This window comes from Sabethes cyaneus, chromosome 2 (assembly GCF_943734655.1).
Source record: "Sabethes cyaneus chromosome 2, idSabCyanKW18_F2, whole genome shotgun sequence".
NCBI lineage: Eukaryota > Metazoa > Arthropoda > Insecta > Diptera > Culicidae > Sabethes > Sabethes cyaneus.
The window spans coordinates 196,530,522-196,549,534 of record NC_071354.1 but is presented as its reverse complement, the minus strand read 5'-3'; positions in this window follow the sequence as shown (position 1 = coordinate 196,549,534).

The following is a 19,013-nucleotide window of genomic DNA, read 5'->3' as shown; positions in this document are numbered from 1 at the left end:
GCCGGCGTCGTGCAGTTCCGGGAAAAAGGGCACTTGCTGTACCGAATTGAACTATAGTACTTCCGGTGGTGTTTGCAAAACTGATACAAAATTTGTTTAATTCGGAAAGTAGGATTTTTATAGGTATGCTAATTTGATGTTTGACTAACCCAAAAAACTTAATCAGCTTAATATGGGAAGCGAGGCACACAAAAACTCACTCACGATGTTACTCGTACCGCTAGCGACTGACGACTGACACATTGGTTGGCCGCTGAACATAAGGTTCTAAAAAATTGGTCCTCGTTCTAGCCACCTAGGGTGCGGTACTCCCTACGTATACACACTTGTTGAAGCACTCGGCTAGGAGAACCGTATGGCTTCAGTGAAAACACACGACAACGACTACGATTGTAGGTTTAGCCGTTGATAACTGCTAGTCCTCCGTGGAGCCGAAGCACCCCGAGCCACACCGTAGCGGAAGGCGAGCACCCACACAATGGTGCCCACAGTCGCACGCACCACGGGAGGCCAACTTGATAACGTGGCCGTTCCGCTGCTCGAGCAACAGTTTGGAGACACAGACACCGACACAAGTTCGAGCAGGAACCGATAGTGATTATGCATACTGAAGTGCGCAAACTCACCGCAGCTCGCACAATCTACCGCCCGCATCGTCCTGTTGTCGATGGAAAATACTTCTCGCTCTTCGCCAGGTCGTTCCCCTCACTCGCTAGCCTCCGATTGCCGATCCCTTCGGTTTTCTCACAAACCATCCATCCACACGCGCCTGTTGCACATCATGAATACACAGCCAACGCAAAAGCCTACTACGCTACGTGATTGACAGCTCTAGCCTCTGCTCACGTCGTTCATATCTTCTCATATCACTCCACTTTCCCAATACTCCAATCGATAACTCTCCCCACCCAATTTCCTCCGGGAACACCCGACCCAAACCAATTTTTCCCGTACCACATCCAACGGTCGTGTCCTCATCCCACACAGTGGGGTGTGTTGCGGAGGGTGTATCTGGCGTAAAAACACATTCATTCAGCAAAATACATACAACAACAATACCCTTCGTTCCCCGCTGTGATCCCTGCAGCAGCAGCCTATAACCATGCACACAACTGCTTACTTCCAGCCAGCCAGCCAGCCAGTTTGTCAGGCAGTCAGTCAGTCAGTCAGTTAGTCAATCCCGATGATATGCGGCTGCTGCCGTGCTGCGTCCATCACCACCACCATTGCCACCCCGGGCGAAGCGATCCAGAGCATCCAGGTCCCGCAGCTTCATCGCAGTTCAGTTCAACGCCGGAGGCCGGAAATGTGACCAAGTCTTCGGAAGCATCTTTATGCCACTAGGGGGGGCAGCCCCTGTGCCCGAAAGGATTCAATCAAGCCGAAACAGATGGAATTCCGTTGCTAGCGGCCATCGGCAGCAGCTTTGTCGTATCGTCGTTGGCAAACAGGGTCGTCTGCTTACCATATGGAACGGATTTTTCCTTCCATATGGTGTGAAATTTTGCCAGTGATTTGGACACCCGGTGAATCCACCCAGTTCTGTTTGAGATGATTTTTCGAATTATGGTGTATAGGTACGCTTTTGGCAAACGTAACGTCAGTGGTGCGTGGGAATTGAAAACAGACAGCTTTTCCAGCTGAGACGGGGTGATTTTCATGAAAGCTTAGCTCGACATTATTTCGGGCGATTCAATGTAGTACTTTTTGAACTGTTAACCGCGTTTGATAGTTCAACCTCATCTATGAATCTAGTTGAAATTGTGAACGACGACGAAACATTATAATAAGTGGTTGAACAACTCTACAACAACTCTCCGGTTCTATTCATCTACTATTCGTTGCTAGATTACATCTCCTTTTGTCTAAAATAACTTCAGTAACTTTTCCTTGCTGCAACTGCAAAAAATTATTACATATTACTATTAAATTTTTTTGCACTTTGTTAATTAACAATTATTGGGATGAAGCCATCACCGGTTGAAAGCCACATTGAAAAAATAAATTTCTCTGTCTGTGCCTAGGGAAACATACGAGGAGCTCACGCAGAACTACGCATCCGGGTGCAATTCGACAATACTTCGTAATTTGAAAATATTCGACAGTTTGTTACGCTAATTTATAATTTAATGTATTGTAATAAGGCCATTACAAATATTTAATAAAGTTTTTGTCCTTCCGGCTCTTCGGTCACTGAAGGGGGGTGGCGAAAAAAAAACAAAGTGAATTTTTTAATCGAGCAAAAAAACATGGATTTTAAGAATTTTTATTTAATGTTTAAACATGAATACCGAATCTATTCTTGCTTATAATATATACGTTATTATTTTCTATGCAAAAATATACGAAAAAAGACAAAAACGAAAGAAAATTTTTTGGACGATTTTCGGAAATTCCATTGTTCGAATTTCCATTTCTGTTTCGTGCTAGAAGCGTTAATTCAACTCGGAGACTCATTTTTCGAGTTTTTCAGACTGTAGAGACCACAGACAATTGATTTTATAAAAAGAAATTTGACTCAAATCCTACAAATTATTTGTTGCCCCCCGATTTTTCAAGCGAATTTCCAAGGGGGGGTGGGATGACAAAAACTTTAAATATGATTTGCAATGGCCTAAACATTCATATGGGTCATTCCACGTCAAGTGACCGAGAAAAAGTACAAACTTGTAATCGACCTTCTCGGATTTGAACCAAATTTTATCGGATTGTTCGTTTCAAGTCAGCAAGAAAAAATCGTAAGTTTGGTGCCAATTGGACGTTCCCTCGATTAATGGGAGTACCTCCACTTTTAATAAAAAGACACGTTTTTGTTAAATCCTCTTATTTTCTTTTTCTTTTTCTCTGGAAATACTAGGTTTACAAAGACTATTTCCTGTCTTGTTTCCAAAGGAAATGGTCCAAGGAATCCAAAAAAAAAATATTAGTTTTTAGCGGCAGTGCTGCCAAATATTTTTAAATTCGATTTAAAAACTAAATTTGCATTTTTCTCTCAATGAGTACAATTTGATTTTAAAAATTCCAATTCCATCGTATTCCTCTGATTTTTTACAAAAGAATCGCTCAAAACCACGGTGTTCTTTGCTGACCTGAAACGAACAACCTGACAAAATTTGGTTCAAATCCGAGAAGGTCGATTACATGGCACTCGGACACTTGACGTGGAATGACCCTTATACATTTGATACATTCCGCCGTGGCGTTACAACGATTTGACTCTTTTTTGCACAGTATTTGTGGCCAAACTCGTATTTTTTTTTCAGAAAATAATAACAGTATTTGTGTTTCAGCTGGGAAAATCGTTAAGAAACCCCCAAATATTATTATATATTTGGAAAGAGCATAAAATTTCCTATTAAAAGTAAACAAATTAATAGCAGTTGCTTTATCTAGATTGTTTTGGAAAGCAAATATGTAGCGTGACGTTACAACGCACCAGCAATTCGTTTCTTGGTGCTTCTGTAAAAAACATGAAAATTCTGCTCTCTGTCAATTTTTTTCTACAGACTTTCTTCTATGATTTGGTAAGTGATGAATACTGAACAACTTCCCATATTCAGAATTCCGATAATTAGTGAAGTTAAGGTGAAATTAGCGATCATTAAGATATCATCATTTTATATTTGTATTGTTTTACAAATAGAATAGAAACTGTAAGCGACAAATAACCAAACGCATTGTGTGTGTACATGCAGTTTGACGAGCAATGTTATTAAAAAACGGGAGTATTGTATAACATATGATGAACATTTCAGCTAAAGTCACACGTGAGCTTAACACAAAATCCACTGGTAGTCTTTACCCAACGTAATGTTGCCATATCTTCCGTTAGATTTCTTTATTACATGACGAAAAAGCCGCAATCTTAGTATTTTGTATGGCACCACTGGCTTCGTACGAGCAAGAGATAAAAGAAAGAGTACGAGAATCCCCCTGCCGCATGAAATAGATGCACTCTGAAAAATCGATACGTTCATTTACCGGAATAATTTTGGAAACATCTGGTTCGCAGTCGGCATGCATTTCGTCTAATGTTTAAGAATAAAGTAAATAAAACTTGCCAGAATTTTAGATGGAATGGCTTGTATGAGTAAAAGTCGCTGAAACGCAAACTTTAAGTGAAAAGTTCGGTGGATGAAAACTGCGCAAGTTTTTACGCCAGTTGTACATACATATTTTTCATAGTGCATGCAGAGTGCCTTTTGCATGTGCAAATATAGATTAGGTGCTCGTGTGCTTTCATATTTTGTAAATTTCTGCCAACTGCGGAGATATATTGACGGAAAGTGAACCAGATATTGATGTGCTACAATTAAGGCCAAGCCAAACTTTCAATGAGAGTGCGCTTTTTATTAGATGGTTTTGAATACTCAACTGTAGAGACATATCATATGAGGTACAGGTTTTACACACAATGATGTATTCGAAAAACTGTGTTGAAGCGTTATTTAAGAAATATTTAATTGTGGATTTTCGGCTTTTCAGTCAGTTTTATATTGAAAACGGCTTTTTTTATACTCCCTGACGTTTCGGCTTTCGGTTTTGGCCTTTTTCAAAAAGGCCACTTTACTTTACTTACTTTACTTCAGTGGCAACGGTCCGTTACCGATCCTGCGTCGAACGAATTTGGGTCCTCCAGTTCGGTCCTGGGCTGCCGTTCTCAAATCCCTACGAACACCAGCTGAACGTGCATCGTTTTCGACAGCACACGCCCACCGGGTGCGGGGTCTGCTTCGGAGTCCACGGCCTCTTCCTGGTTCTCTGCTGAAAATAGTTTTGGCTACTCTTTCGTCGGGCATTCTGGTCACGTGTCCAGCCCAATGCAGCCTGCCACATTGCACTACCTTCACTATATCAGCATATTTCTATACTTGGTACAGCTCGTGATTCATGCGTCTGCGCTACACTCCATTTTCCATTTTGCCACCAAGTATAGATCGCAGAATTTTACGCTCAAAAACCCCAAGCACTCGCCGATCTGCTTCCTTTAGCGTCCATAATTCGTGTCCGTAAAGGGCCACGGGGAGGATTAGTGTTCTGTAGAGCGCCAGTTTTGTGCGAATTTTCATACTACGGAACTTCAGCTGGCTAGTGGCTACGTAATCCGTAGAAAGCCCGATTCGTGGCTGCAACTCGTCGTTTCACTTCGCGGCTTACATCGTTGTCACATGTCACGAGTGTACCAAGGTATATAAATTCCTCCACTACTTCATATCGTTCCCCATCTAACTCCACCTCGGCACCACCACCACCACTTGGGCTCCCACGTTCCCTACAAGCAACCATGTACTTCGTTTTGACGGTGTTAATGGTAAGTCATAATCTTGCCGCTTTCTTTTTAAAAGGCCTGAAGGCCTCTTCCACTGCTCTACGGTTGATTCCGATGGTATCGACGTCATCCGCAAAACCAAGAAGCATGTGAGATTTCGTAATGATAGTTCCAATTCTTTCCATGTTTGCTCTTCGTAATGCACCTTCCTAGGCAATGTTGAATAGCAGGTTAGAGAGTGCATCCCCTTGCATCAGTCCATCCAACGTCACGAAAGCAGCTGAGGTCTCACCCGCTATTCTAACGCATGATTTGGATCCGTCCAGCGTCGCACGAATCAGCGTAACTAGTTTCGTCGGAAATCCATGTTCTAGCATTATCTGCCACAGCTCATTTCGTTTAACTGAATCGTACGCCGCTTTAAAGTCCTCAAACCGATGGTGTGTCTGCAACGAAATTCAACGCATCGAAGCTATTCAGCGAAAGTTCATCCGCTTCGCATTACGTCATCTCAGATGGACGGATCCACGGAACTTACCCAACTATAAAAACCGTTGCCCAACCCAACTATAAAAAATGCTGATCGGCCTGGAATTACTAGAGGAAAGACGCAATGGGGCAAAAGTATGCTTTATTGGCGATCTCCTGCAAGGTAACGTTGATTGTTCAATACTCCTCAGCATGCTGTATATTAATATACGACGCCGCAATCTACGATATCACTCATTTCTCAGTATTCCTCCAGCTAGGACGAACTATGGTCTGCCTGAGCCAGTGCGCAGTATGTCTCGTCTATTCAATCAATGTTACCATGTATTTGACTTTAATGTGTCTCGAGAAACAAACAAGTGTAATTTTAGACGTGTTTAATGTTAATAATCTAAACAGACGAGAATTGTATATACGTTAGTTAGTTATTTCTGTCATTGGGGTGATATTTTACCTGTTGGCGTTAATAAAATAAACAAATAAATAATTTTTTTTTTTTCGTTTTAGCTTATGAAGCATCTCCTGCTATATAGTAAAAACTTTGGCCAAAATGAGTTTAATACTGCGCATGGGTACCAGAATGAAAAATTAAATTAACTATTAGAAACACTTATGGAACCTCAACGGACGCTACTGTATTCCATACGAAGGACTGCTGGTGAGATTGTTTTATTTTTACCATATATACAACGTTCATCTAAATATCATATTATTAATAGTATTATTATTATTGATATTATAAATGTGGAAGGCTGGATGATGGAGTGGATTGCCAACCGGAATCCTTAAGGTCTGAAGCAAATATGGCACTTCTCAATTCAAATTTGGATCTACTGTAATTCTACCCACATACATTGGCAAGTTCTTGAAATGATGGTGGCTTTCCCTCTACTACTACTACTACTACTACTACTACTACTACTACTACTACTACTACTACTACTACTACTACTACTACTACTACTACTACTACTACTACTACTACTACTACTACTACTACTACTACTACTACTACTACTACTACTACTACTACTACTACTACTACTACTACTACTACTACTACTACTACTACTACTACTACTACTACTACTACTACTACTACTACTACTACTACTACTACTACTACTACTACTACTACTACTACTACTACTACTACTACTACTACTACTACTACTACTACTACTACTACTACTACTACTACTACTACTACTACTACTACTACTACTACTACTACTACTACTACTACTACTACTACTACTACTACTACTACTACTACTACTACTACTACTACTACTACTACTACTACTACTACTACTACTACTACTACTACTACTACTACTACTACTACTACTACTACTACTACTACTACTACTACTACTACTACTACTACTACTACTACTACTACTACTACTACTACTACTACTACTACTACTACTACTACTACTACTACTACTACTACTACTACTACTACTACTACTACTACTACTACTACTACTACTACTACTACTACTACTACTACTACTACTACTACTACTACTACTACTACTACTACTACTACTACTACTACTACTACTACTACTACTACTACTACTACTACTACTACTACTACTACTACTACTACTACTACTACTACTACTACTACTACTACTACTACTACTACTACTACTACTACTACTACTACTACTACTACTACTACTACTACTACTACTACTACTACTACTACTACTACTACTACTACTACTACTACTACTACTACTACTACTACTACTACTACTACTACTACTACTACTACTACTACTACTACTACTACTACTACTACTACTACTACTACTACTACTACTACTACTACTACTACTACTACTACTACTACTACTACTACTACTACTACTACTACTACTACTACTACTACTACTACTACTACTACTACTACTACTACTGCTACACATGCTTGCGTTGCTTCACATCAAGACATCATTATGTGTAAAGCCTGTACCTGATATGATATGTCACTACAGTTAAGAATTCAGAACTTTCTAATAAAAGCGCACTCTCGTTGAAAATTTTGTTTCGTCTTTTTTCTCTCTCTAATGCGCTGCCTTGGCCTTAAATGCTTCTAACTATATATTCAGGTAAAATGCGATATGCGATGAGGTTAGTATTGTGTGTGTGTTTAATGCTTTGTATTTTATGCTGAGATGATTTTGAAGTGCATGTGCTCATAAGCAGTGTTCTCGTCAGAAAAACATTTTTATCGATGGAACTGAGTTGCATATTGAAGATTATCAATAAAATGAAAGACAAATAAACATTTATCCTAGCGAATCTACTGTACTACATTTAAAAAATTGGAACTAAAGAGCCATTAAGACCTATTTATTAACACACTCGAAGCTATCATGGTAGTTATGAATACATGATGTGGGCTAATTTCTTGTTAATTTTTAAACAGCTTTTGCTTTTCGTGACGTTACAACGCTCTGCTTTACACAGAGAGGGTCGTAGCTCCTTTCTAACTTCACGAAAAATCTGTTCAGTTAATATTCGTTAATTATCGCTGTTGCTGCCTTCTGCACATAAGGGATAATCCAAAAACGTGTTGTTAATTTGTCTTTCACTATTTTGTCTACGTAATTGTGGGGTTGTTCACAGCGGAGTCACTATTATGATGCCTTGCCACCACGAATCCTCCACAGCTTCTCGCCTTTGCGACAAATCTCCTGCAGTTCCTTAATGTCAAACTTCCGAGATTTTAGCTGTTTAGCTTCCGTGATTTGTTTAGCTGAATTAAATAGCCTTGAATATTTGTGGTTAGTTTGGTTTGAGTAGGTTGCCTTACTAGGGCCATGGTACCGAGTCTTGTGATGGGGCTGCCATCTTAGCTGTAAGTATAGTACTCAGAAGTCCGGCAAAACCAGTTTTAAAGAAATTGAATTCCCTAGTATTAGATTTGGAAGATGAAGAAGCTACCGGAAGAATGGATGAAAGGAGTTATTAGTCATATCTTCAAAAACACTAGTCGGTTTGACTGCTGCAAACTATCGCGGTAAAACGCTGGTAAACCACCCGATACTCTCCTAGATCCTGTTATGCCGGCAGTCACTGATCGCACATGATTTTGTCAAAAATTACCAAGCGGGCTAATGCGAACTCGCGCTACCTCGGATCAAATTTTTACCAACAGATTGCTCTTGCAGAAATGTCGCGAGTACAACATGCTCAGGCATCACATCTTTTTTGGTTACAAAGTAGCGTTAGATACTGTCGATCGAGACCAGCTATGGCAGATAATACACAGCGGGAACCAAGACAAAAGGCATGATGTAAAAGTAACCAACTGCTACACTTTCATATCCGGCACCGGTATCATAACAAGAAGAACCCAACAAGCATATGGGCTCGACCAGGTCGAACGCACCTTACGATTTCTGAAACACCTGGGAAATTGGCGACGAGTGACCCAGGCCCGAGTATAAAGGAGAAATTTTTGATAAAACATGAGTTATCCCGGCTCTATGCTGCCAGGAGTAAGAATTAAGACCCCAAGATTAACCTTTCAGCAGAATTATGTAGTTATAGTCCATTATTTATTCCACAATCAAACATTAATAACTTCGTCGACATTCACCAAAATTTGTCTATCATCTGGCAGCAACGTTAAAAATGTCATCAAAAATCCGCTCTCGTACGTCTGTTCACATGTCAAGTGGGAGTTTGCCAGCAGCGCTTCCCACTACGTTCGTTTAGTTTTTTTTATCTTCGGTGTAACAGGAATAATAACTAGAATTCAGCCAAGCGAGCTTGTAGGCGAGTATAGCTGGAACCATCTCAATCTTCAACGTTATAACCTTTTCCATCCAATCCAAGTACTGCCAACCCTCGAAACCATAATTCTAAAAAGAAGCAAATTTTCGATATGCACCTGAATTCTGCTCCCCTGCAAACCCCTTGGCTTGTAGGACGAATCGTTATCCTTGACTGCACTCAACCTTTAATTCTTCGATCTGATTATGTGATCTCAAAGTTACAACAGCAGCCCTTCCCCCCAGGGAGGAGAGGAACCTCTAGCCCATCAGAATGTGCACACGAACGATGCTGGTGTCTGCATCGCGTCTGGCTGAGGAAGCAAACTTCACAAGTGGATTTCGCAGCAAAACTGTGTGTGCATGTGCTTTTCTTCTAGCACCCTTCGGTCTACGGTTATCCCATATCTATATATAAAGATAGCAGTTATGCTGCAAATATGCACGAAAGATGCTTTTCTCACGCCAGCCAGCCGCCCAGGTAAGCCAGGCGACCGGACCGATTCGATGTTCGAGCTTGGTGCATGATGAATAAGGAGAAGAAGAGGACACAAAAAAGATTTTCTTGTATCATCTTCCCAATAAATATGCTTTCACTTCTTCCTTCGCATCGAAAATGAAGGGTGAAGGGTGTAGAAGGGTGTCAAAGTGGGACGGGGCAAGGGTGCTCCTTCTGGTCGCCTTCCTGCACCACCTCCAACCGCCGCCGGAGCGATAGGTGGGGTGGAAAACAAATTAAAATTTGAAAACTAACCTCTTCTCGCAGGAGTTCGATTCCTCCAGGATGCCAGGCCAGGTACTTCCCGGTGCGGTGCGAAATGAGATGTATAATTTTATCTTTACATTATTGGTTCTATTGCGTTTGGGCTTTACAGTTGGCTCCATAAGCGTAGCCAATTTTCGGTACTGTCGGGAATGCTAATTAGATGGTACGGTCCTTTCTACCTGTAACTGTGACGATATGTAGTTCATGTAGAACAGTAGCTTTTGAATTTGGTGTGATCGTTAAATTATAGAAAGAATCGTTTCTCTAATCAATGAAATAATTACTGTTCACATCTAAGTCAGGTCAACGAGAAATTCTTAAATTCTAATGCAAATGCATTCAAACCTTTTAAGTCAAGTAAGTGTACTGAGACTAATCGACATTTAGTCAAATCATATTTTAAGCTTATAAACTGTTTATTCGTTTTTAAGAAAAACACATCTTTTTGGTTAGAAGTGATTTGAATTGGTACAAAAATTATTGAATTCGGTTATGTGGTTCCGAAACAAGCATGGTGTCATATAATTTTCAAATTTTTACTTATAACTTATAACAACCCAATAATTGTAGTGATTCAATAGTTATAGGAGATTCAAGTAATTAGACACGAATCGATTCAGTTAGAAATAAGTGGGATAATAGTTTGGCTGCTCACGTCCCGGTAAAATCCGTTACCAAAATTGGATGAATATGCAGTATTAGGGTACGGGAGGATATTTTCGGCCTGTTCTCAAATTCAGCCTATTTTCCTTTTCTTTCGCTTTGCCGATACACAACTTTAACATTTTACAATTATTTTCTCAAAAATATGACTAAACTACTATTTTTTGTTGAAAGAACATCAAAATTAGCTGTTGTTCCACTAGAACTAGGCCTAAGCCGATGAAATAGAAGCATCCCATCAAGCGATGATGGGTTGAAAATAACCTCCCGTAGTATGGTCTCTCTGTTTGCAAAAACAACAACTTGATCGTTCTTGATCGGCGCTCATCGTAAAAATCCAAGGGGTCCTTGGATCGGCCATGATAAAATGGAAAATTTTTGCGTAGAAAACTGCAATAACTGGGAAGAAATTATTAGCGACCAAGGCCGGCAGCGAAAGGCGGCGTTTCAACTTCGTAGGAAATAAACGAGGTGAAAGACAATCCACAGAGGTACAATTCACGTCTTTCTACACACCGAAGAGGTCAAAATCTTCGCCAGAAAATGTAAGACTAGGGTACTATAAGAAACAGAAGGATGCTCCTGACACTGGAAAACATCCCACGAATGCAGAGGTCACCGAGGAAGACACTGGAACACCGAGGAATACGCAATCTCTATGAATCTTATTGATTTCGTCTTATTCTACCTGAGCAACATGAATGAAGTAATGCAAATTGATTCAATATACAAGGACCTGTAAGTAGCGTTTGATCAGCTGAATCACCGTTTTTTTTGTATGCCAGAAGGGCATTGGGTTAAAAGGCCACTGCGACAGTCTTGATGATCGTCTTTTGTGGCAGGCCCCGATTGCTGTACACAGTTTACGGATCGCTCATACCCATTGATGGAGTTGAGCGGAATAGCTGTAATCCTGTGCCCCAATTCGGTACTACATGGTTTATAAAGCCAATGACCGTTTTGGGATTTAGGCTCCATACCTGAATCACCGTACAATCGGGTCTGAGTTCTCTGCCTCGCTCTGCAACATCTCTGGCGTACCACAGGGAAGCAACCTTGGAATACTACTTTTTTCTTTGTTTGTAAATAAACTATCACTACCGGTCTCTTTATGCTGACGATATCGAAGAGGCCCTATCTACAATGGCACCTGCAAGTGTCGATCGAGCAGAAGGCACGTCTGGTTCGAATCCTGTTCCGATTATTGAAAAATCAGAGACACCAACACCGAAGCCATCCGATCCAGATGAAGTTATCCTGCGAAGTTCTACCCGTGAATCAAAACTCCCAAGATGGCTAACACTTTTAAGAGAGGGAGAGGTAGCAGGCCTTACTCGGCTAATGAATTTAATTTGTCCAATAAAGATTGTCATTCGTTAGTCTACCAGCAAGCAAAATTACCTGCCCAAGCAATAAAAAGTTCGAATTTCACTTAAGGAACAAACTTGGAAGTTCATATTTGGTTCAAATTTAGTTCCGCAGAACTTTCTTGCTGAACAACCAGACACTGCATTTGTAAACCGAACTTCATTCTCATAAAGTACCGTTAATATCTGTAGCAACTTGAAAGTTTCAGCATACAACTTGAAAGTAACTAAGAGTTCGGATAATGGTGTCTAAGGAAGGCTAACAAGCTTTATGTCTATGGATCTATAGCTTGTTAAGAAGCTGTACCTTTAATTAACCGAACTTCAGAGTTGCCGTGAGTTCGCTGCATAGAGCGCTAAGCAGCTTCTGAAGAAACTTTGACAAAAATTTATAAAATAGCGCTTTTAGTTTCATTTTTAAGACTTTTCTATTTTCTAGCTCCGCCTCCTTCTAACTTCTGTAAAGTCAGTTCATGCGATTTAGATAGCGTGTACAAGATGCTCAGTTGTAAGATTAGGCGGGTGATATATGAGAAGCAACAAATTCTACAACTCTTAAAAATGGTGTCAAATTTGCAAATGTTGACCGATTTGGCTGAAATTTTGACCAAAGTCTTAGGATTGAATATAAAACAAGTGATGTTGAGCTCAGGAATGTGGGTCATTTTTAAGGTCACGTTAAGGACCCCTAAAGTGAGAAAAATTTCATTTTTGTAGTTAAATTTCATATTTAATTGAAGAAATCTCGTCTAACTTTTGTAGAACCAAAGTGAATGTGTATATATTCTAAAAGCTTGTCCCCTAAGCTTTCCAAAAATGTATAAAACACTTAAAATTGCTTGAAAAATTTTTGAGTTATTCATGATAGTATGTGTACACCTAGCCAAAAAACGTTTTTTGCAATAACTTGAAATTTTGGGGGTGGTAGGAAGATTTCAAATGTGTTTTTATGATGTACTAGGTGTGACTAACAACGTACACTAGATCACTTGCAAAGTATATTGAAAATTTTTTTTTGTCAAACTGTGCTATTAACTGATTAAATGCCTTAGTTAATGGGAAATGTAATGAATCTACAAAACAGGAAGAAGTGGAAAAATATTTCCCCGATCTTTTTTATTTTTAAGATCATTGGAGTTTCTTTTTGGGTTGAACAGAGTTCTATATAGCGACTTAAGTTAACTTTTTACGAACTTTCTAGTTCTGTTAGGAGTTACTTTGTATTCCCTTCGAAGTTTAGTCATCAAATACGAACTTGAAAGTACGGTTAATTACTTAAAAATTAAGCAGAATAAAGTTACATTCATGATCATTTCGTTGGCTGATTAAGTCAAAAAATCCCCTTTTATCGGAACTTAACGGAATAGAACTTTTAACGGAATAATAGTTTAAATTCCAAACTCTCTAAACAGAAGAACGTGTGGCTAGGTCCCTGTATTCAATGCTGAGGCCCGTAATTTTACATTCATTTCGACTTTAAAAGAGATCAAATTTATTCGAAATTCCACACCGATTTACGAGACAGAGAAAAGAGCAAAACTATAATTACGGTTTCGCAAGGCTCCATGCTCGGTCCGAATTTCATAGCGTCGGATTTCATATGATGTACGAAATAATATTGGAGTTGCAGGTTCTCAAAGGCATGAAAATTGTTAGCTTTGCATACGATTAGGTACTACTAGTAAGCAGTGAATCATGAGAAAAGATGGAAGTCATAAATAGACTGTAGAATATTGGATGCGGGAAAATAAGTTAGCTGAAATAAAATACATATTAATGACAGTCCATTTCAAGCGTAATTTTAATTCCAACTTTGCCTTCAACTCTTTTTTTTTTCTTTTTTCTAACGACGTATAGCAGTCGGCTTAACTTTTCTGTTGGGGAAGAATAAATGCTTAATGCGAAAAATGTTGATTCAGGCAAACTGAAAATTCTTGATATTAGGCCAAAAATATAGACTTAACGAAGGTGAGAGTCGAATTCAAAGCTCCCAATCTCTAGTTGAGCGTGTTGTTTAACCAATTACACCACTAACCCGTCTACTTCAACTTTAAGATCAATTTTGTATTCTATGGCGATATAATTTCAAGCCTAGTTTAATGTCCCGTTTTATGGTAAATTTCAAGTCCATTTTAAATCCAATTTAACCTCAGATTGTAAGTTCAGTTTCATGTCTGACTTCAGATTCAATTTCAGGTTCGACTCAAAGTTCGTCTGTCTGTCTGTCTGTCTGTCTGTCTGTCTGTCTGTCTGTCTGTCTGTCTGTCTGTCTGTCTGTCTGTCTGTCTGTCTGTCTGTCTGTCTGTCTGTCTGTCTGTCTGTCTGTCTGTCTGTCTGTCTGTCTGTCTGTCTGTCTGTCTGTCTGTCTGTCTGTCTGTCTGTCTGTCTGTCTGTCTGTCTGTCTGTCTGTCTGTCTGTCTGTCTGTCTGTCTGTCTGTCTGTCTGTCTGTCTGTCTGTCTGTCTGTCTGTCTGTCTGTCTGTCTGTCTGTCTGTCTGTCTGTCTGTCTGTCTGTCTGTCTGTCTGTCTGTCTGTCTGTCTGTCTGTCTGTCTGTCTGTCTGTCTGTCTGTCTGTCTGTCTGTCTGTCTGTCTGTCTGTCTGTCTGTCTGTCTGTCTGTCTGTCTGTCTGTCTGTCTGTCTGTCTGTCTGTCTGTCTGTCTGTCTGTCTGTCTGTCTGTCTGTCTGTCTGTCTGTCTGTCTGTCTGTCTGTCTGTCTGTCTGTCTGTCTGTCTGTCTGTCTGTCTGTCTGTCTGTCTGTCTGTCTGTCTGTCTGTCTGTCTGTCTGTCTGTCTGTCTGTCTGTCTGTCTGTCTGTCTGTCTGTCTGTCTGTCTGTCTGTCTGTCTGTCTGTCTGTCTGTCTGTCTGTCTGTCTGTCTGTCTGTCTGTCTGTCTGTCTGTCTGTCTGTCTGTCTGTCTGTCTGTCTGTCTGTCTGTCTGTCTGTCTGTCTGTCTGTCTGTCTGTCTGTCTGTCTGTCTGTCTGTCTGTCTGTCTGTCTGTCTGTCTGTCTGTCTGTCTGTCTGTCTGTCTGTCTGTCTGTCTGTCTGTCTGTCTGTCTGTCTGTCTGTCTGTCTGTCTGTCTGTCTGTCTGTCTGTCTGTCTGTCTGTCTGTCTGTCTGTCTGTCTGTCTGTCTGTCTGTCTGTCTGTCTGTCTGTCTGTCTGTCTGTCTGTCTGTCTGTCTGTCTGTCTGTCTGTCTGTCTGTCTGTCTGTCTGTCTGTCTGTCTGTCTGTCTGTCTGTCTGTCTGTCTGTCTGTCTGTCTGTCTGTCTGTCTGTCTGTCTGTCTGTCTGTCTGTCTGTCTGTCTGTCTGTCTGTCTGTCTGTCTGTCTGTCTGTCTGTCTGTCTGTCTGTCTGTCTGTCTGTCTGTCTGTCTGTCTGTCTGTCTGTCTGTCTGTCTGTCTGTCTGTCTGTCTGTCTGTCTGTCTGTCTGTCTGTCTGTCTGTCTGTCTGTCTGTCTGTCTGTCTGTCTGTCTGTCTGTCTGTCTGTCTGTCTGTCTGTCTGTCTGTCTGTCTGTCTGTCTGTCTGTCTGTCTGTCTGTCTGTCTGTCTGTCTGTCTGTCTGTCTGTCTGTCTGTCTGTCTGTCTGTCTGTCTGTCTGTCTGTCTGTCTGTCTGTCTGTCTGTCTGTCTGTCTGTCTGTCTGTCTGTCTGTCTGTCTGTCTGTCTGTCTGTCTGTCTGTCTGTCTGTCTGTCTGTCTGTCTGTCTGTCTGTCTGTCTGTCTGTCTGTCTGTCTGTCTGTCTGTCTGTCTGTCTGTCTGTCTGTCTGTCTGTCTGTCTGTCTGTCTGTCTGTCTGTCTGTCTGTCTGTCTGTCTGTCTGTCTGTCTGTCTGTCTGTCTGTCTGTCTGTCTGTCTGTCTGTCTGTCTGTCTGTCTGTCTGTCTGTCTGTCTGTCTGTCTGTCTGTCTGTCTGTCTGTCTGTCTGTCTGTCTGTCTGTCTGTCTGTCTGTCTGTCTGTCTGTCTGTCTGTCTGTCTGTCTGTCTGTCTGTCTGTCTGTCTGTCTGTCTGTCTGTCTGTCTGTCTGTCTGTCTGTCTGTCTGTCTGTCTGTCTGTCTGTCTGTCTGTCTGTCTGTCTGTCTGTCTGTCTGTCTGTCTGTCTGTCTGTCTGTCTGTCTGTCTGTCTGTCTGTCTGTCTGTCTGTCTGTCTGTCTGTCTGTCTGTCTGTCTGTCTGTCTGTCTGTCTGTCTGTCTGTCTGTCTGTCTGTCTGTCTGTCTGTCTGTCTGTCTGTCTGTCTGTCTGTCTGTCTGTCTGTCTGTCTGTCTGTCTGTCTGTCTGTCTGTCTGTCTGTCTGTCTGTCTGTCTGTCTGTCTGTCTGTCTGTCTGTCTGTCTGTCTGTCTGTCTGTCTGTCTGTCTGTCTGTCTGTCTGTCTGTCTGTCTGTCTGTCTGTCTGTCTGTCTGTCTGTCTGTCTGTCTGTCTGTCTGTCTGTCTGTCTGTCTGTCTGTCTGTCTGTCTGTCTGTCTGTCTGTCTGTCTGTCTGTCTGTCTGTCTGTCTGTCTGTCTGTCTGTCTGTCTGTCTGTCTGTCTGTCTGTCTGTCTGTCTGTCTGTCTGTCTGTCTGTCTGTCTGTCTGTCTGTCTGTCTGTCTGTCTGTCTGTCTGTCTGTCTGTCTGTCTGTCTGTCTGTCTGTCTGTCTGTCTGTCTGTCTGTCTGTCTGTCTGTCTGTCTGTCTGTCTGTCTGTCTGTCTGTCTGTCTGTCTGTCTGTCTGTCTGTCTGTCTGTCTGTCTGTCTGTCTGTCTGTCTGTCTGTCTGTCTGTCTGTCTGTCTGTCTGTCTGTCTGTCTGTCTGTCTGTCTGTCTGTCTGTCTGTCTGTCTGTCTGTCTGTCTGTCTGTCTGTCTGTCTGTCTGTCTGTCTGTCTGTCTGTCTGTCTGTCTGTCTGTCTGTCCGATCGCCGTGAAAATTTGCATGTAGTGGTTTTTGGGGTCAGGGAAGGTTCTTGTGATGGTTAGAGACCCCTCATACCACTAAGAGGGGGGGCTCCCACACAAATCTCTTCCTATAAAAATGGATTTCTGTCTGTCTGCCCGTATGTTCCTTATAGAATCGAAAACTACTGAACCGATCGGCGTGAAAATTTGCACGTAGGGGCTTTTGGGGCCGTGGAAGATTCTTATGATGGTTAAAGACATCTCTCCCCACTAAGAGGCATCTCCCCCCATACAAATGAAATACAAATTTCTGTATAACTCGAGAACTAACTAAGCAAATGGGACCAAATTTGGCATGTGGATGTTTTAGGAGACAAGATTTTTTTCTATGGTGAATTGAGACCCCTCCTCTCTTTATGAGGCCAATTATGACTCCTCCCTCCTTCAAGAGAGGTGTCTCCCATACAAATGAAATACAAATTTCCTCATAACTCCAGAACTAATCAAGCAAATGGAACTAAAGTGGATGTTTTTGTGGGCAATTTTTTTCTATGGTGAATTGAGACCCCTCCCCAGTAAACCATTTAGTTTGTATATCTCGATTGCAACTGAGATATACGAAATCATATCTGAACGAAAAAGTTATATTTCACGCCATATAAGAACATATATGTACCAAAGTGGAGGCAATATACGTGCGAAAATTTTGACAACTATTTGTAATTCTATTTTTTGTAGTTTTTATAACACGCAACTAATTACTCCAGAATATATGATTAAGATATAATTAAATATTGCAATAGTCTATACTGCTTTATAATTCACAGACATGAATTGTATATGAAGACACGCACGACTGCAAAACAACTTATTGTTCACTTCGATTTGACATACTCTTATCATTATACAATTCCAATGTGAAATTGACATGAAAACGATTTAATGTAAACTTTCTATTACGATTTTGTGTTATCTGGGTCCCCTCCGTCGGAAGTGCTGTCGGAAGCGCCGGCTACTGCGTGGGTGCAGCCCCCCGTAGAGATCATCTCTATCTAGGTTTATTTATTTTCCTAGATCTACTGACCTCTATTACTTTCCTTCAGTTGGGTCATCACTGCGAAATGATACTTTCTATGAAAAGATTTTCCGTTAAATGGTACATCCCGCGTAAGGTTTTTCGCGAAATGGTATTCTGCGAAACTCTATATTCCGCATAATGGTCAACCGAGAATTGCTGTTACGCAAAATGGTATTCAGCGAAATGGTTTGTAATGATGGCGAATATTTATATGCTATCCGCTTTATTTTATCAGGCTAAGCAATGCGGGGAGTTGTTTTCTACTTTACTGTGAGGAAAATTTGTATGTTAAACCACCCATGAACTCCTCAGAAACTTGCAAAACTCGAGATTGTGACAAAGGTCATCCGAGTTTCACGAATACAGTTTAATTTCTGGCAATACGAAGTATGTCGAGTCAGCTAGTGAGAATATAAATTTGACATGAAACTAGATGCATTTTAACACAATTAATTCACTTATTGAAAAAGCATCAGGCAATTAATCAGAGCTCCGTACGTCTGGGCTACTCCCCAAAATTTTTTCTTTTTATATTAAGTTTTGCAGGAATCGGCGGGAATCTGACTCAAATTATTTGCTCTGTTGGACGCTGATGTCGATCCTGATCCTGAAACGGACTAAGAGCATAATGAGTTTCTAGTAATAAATCATGGGTTAGTAAAAAATCGTAAAAAGTCAGTAAAATATCATATCATAAAGTGTTACTAGCATGAAG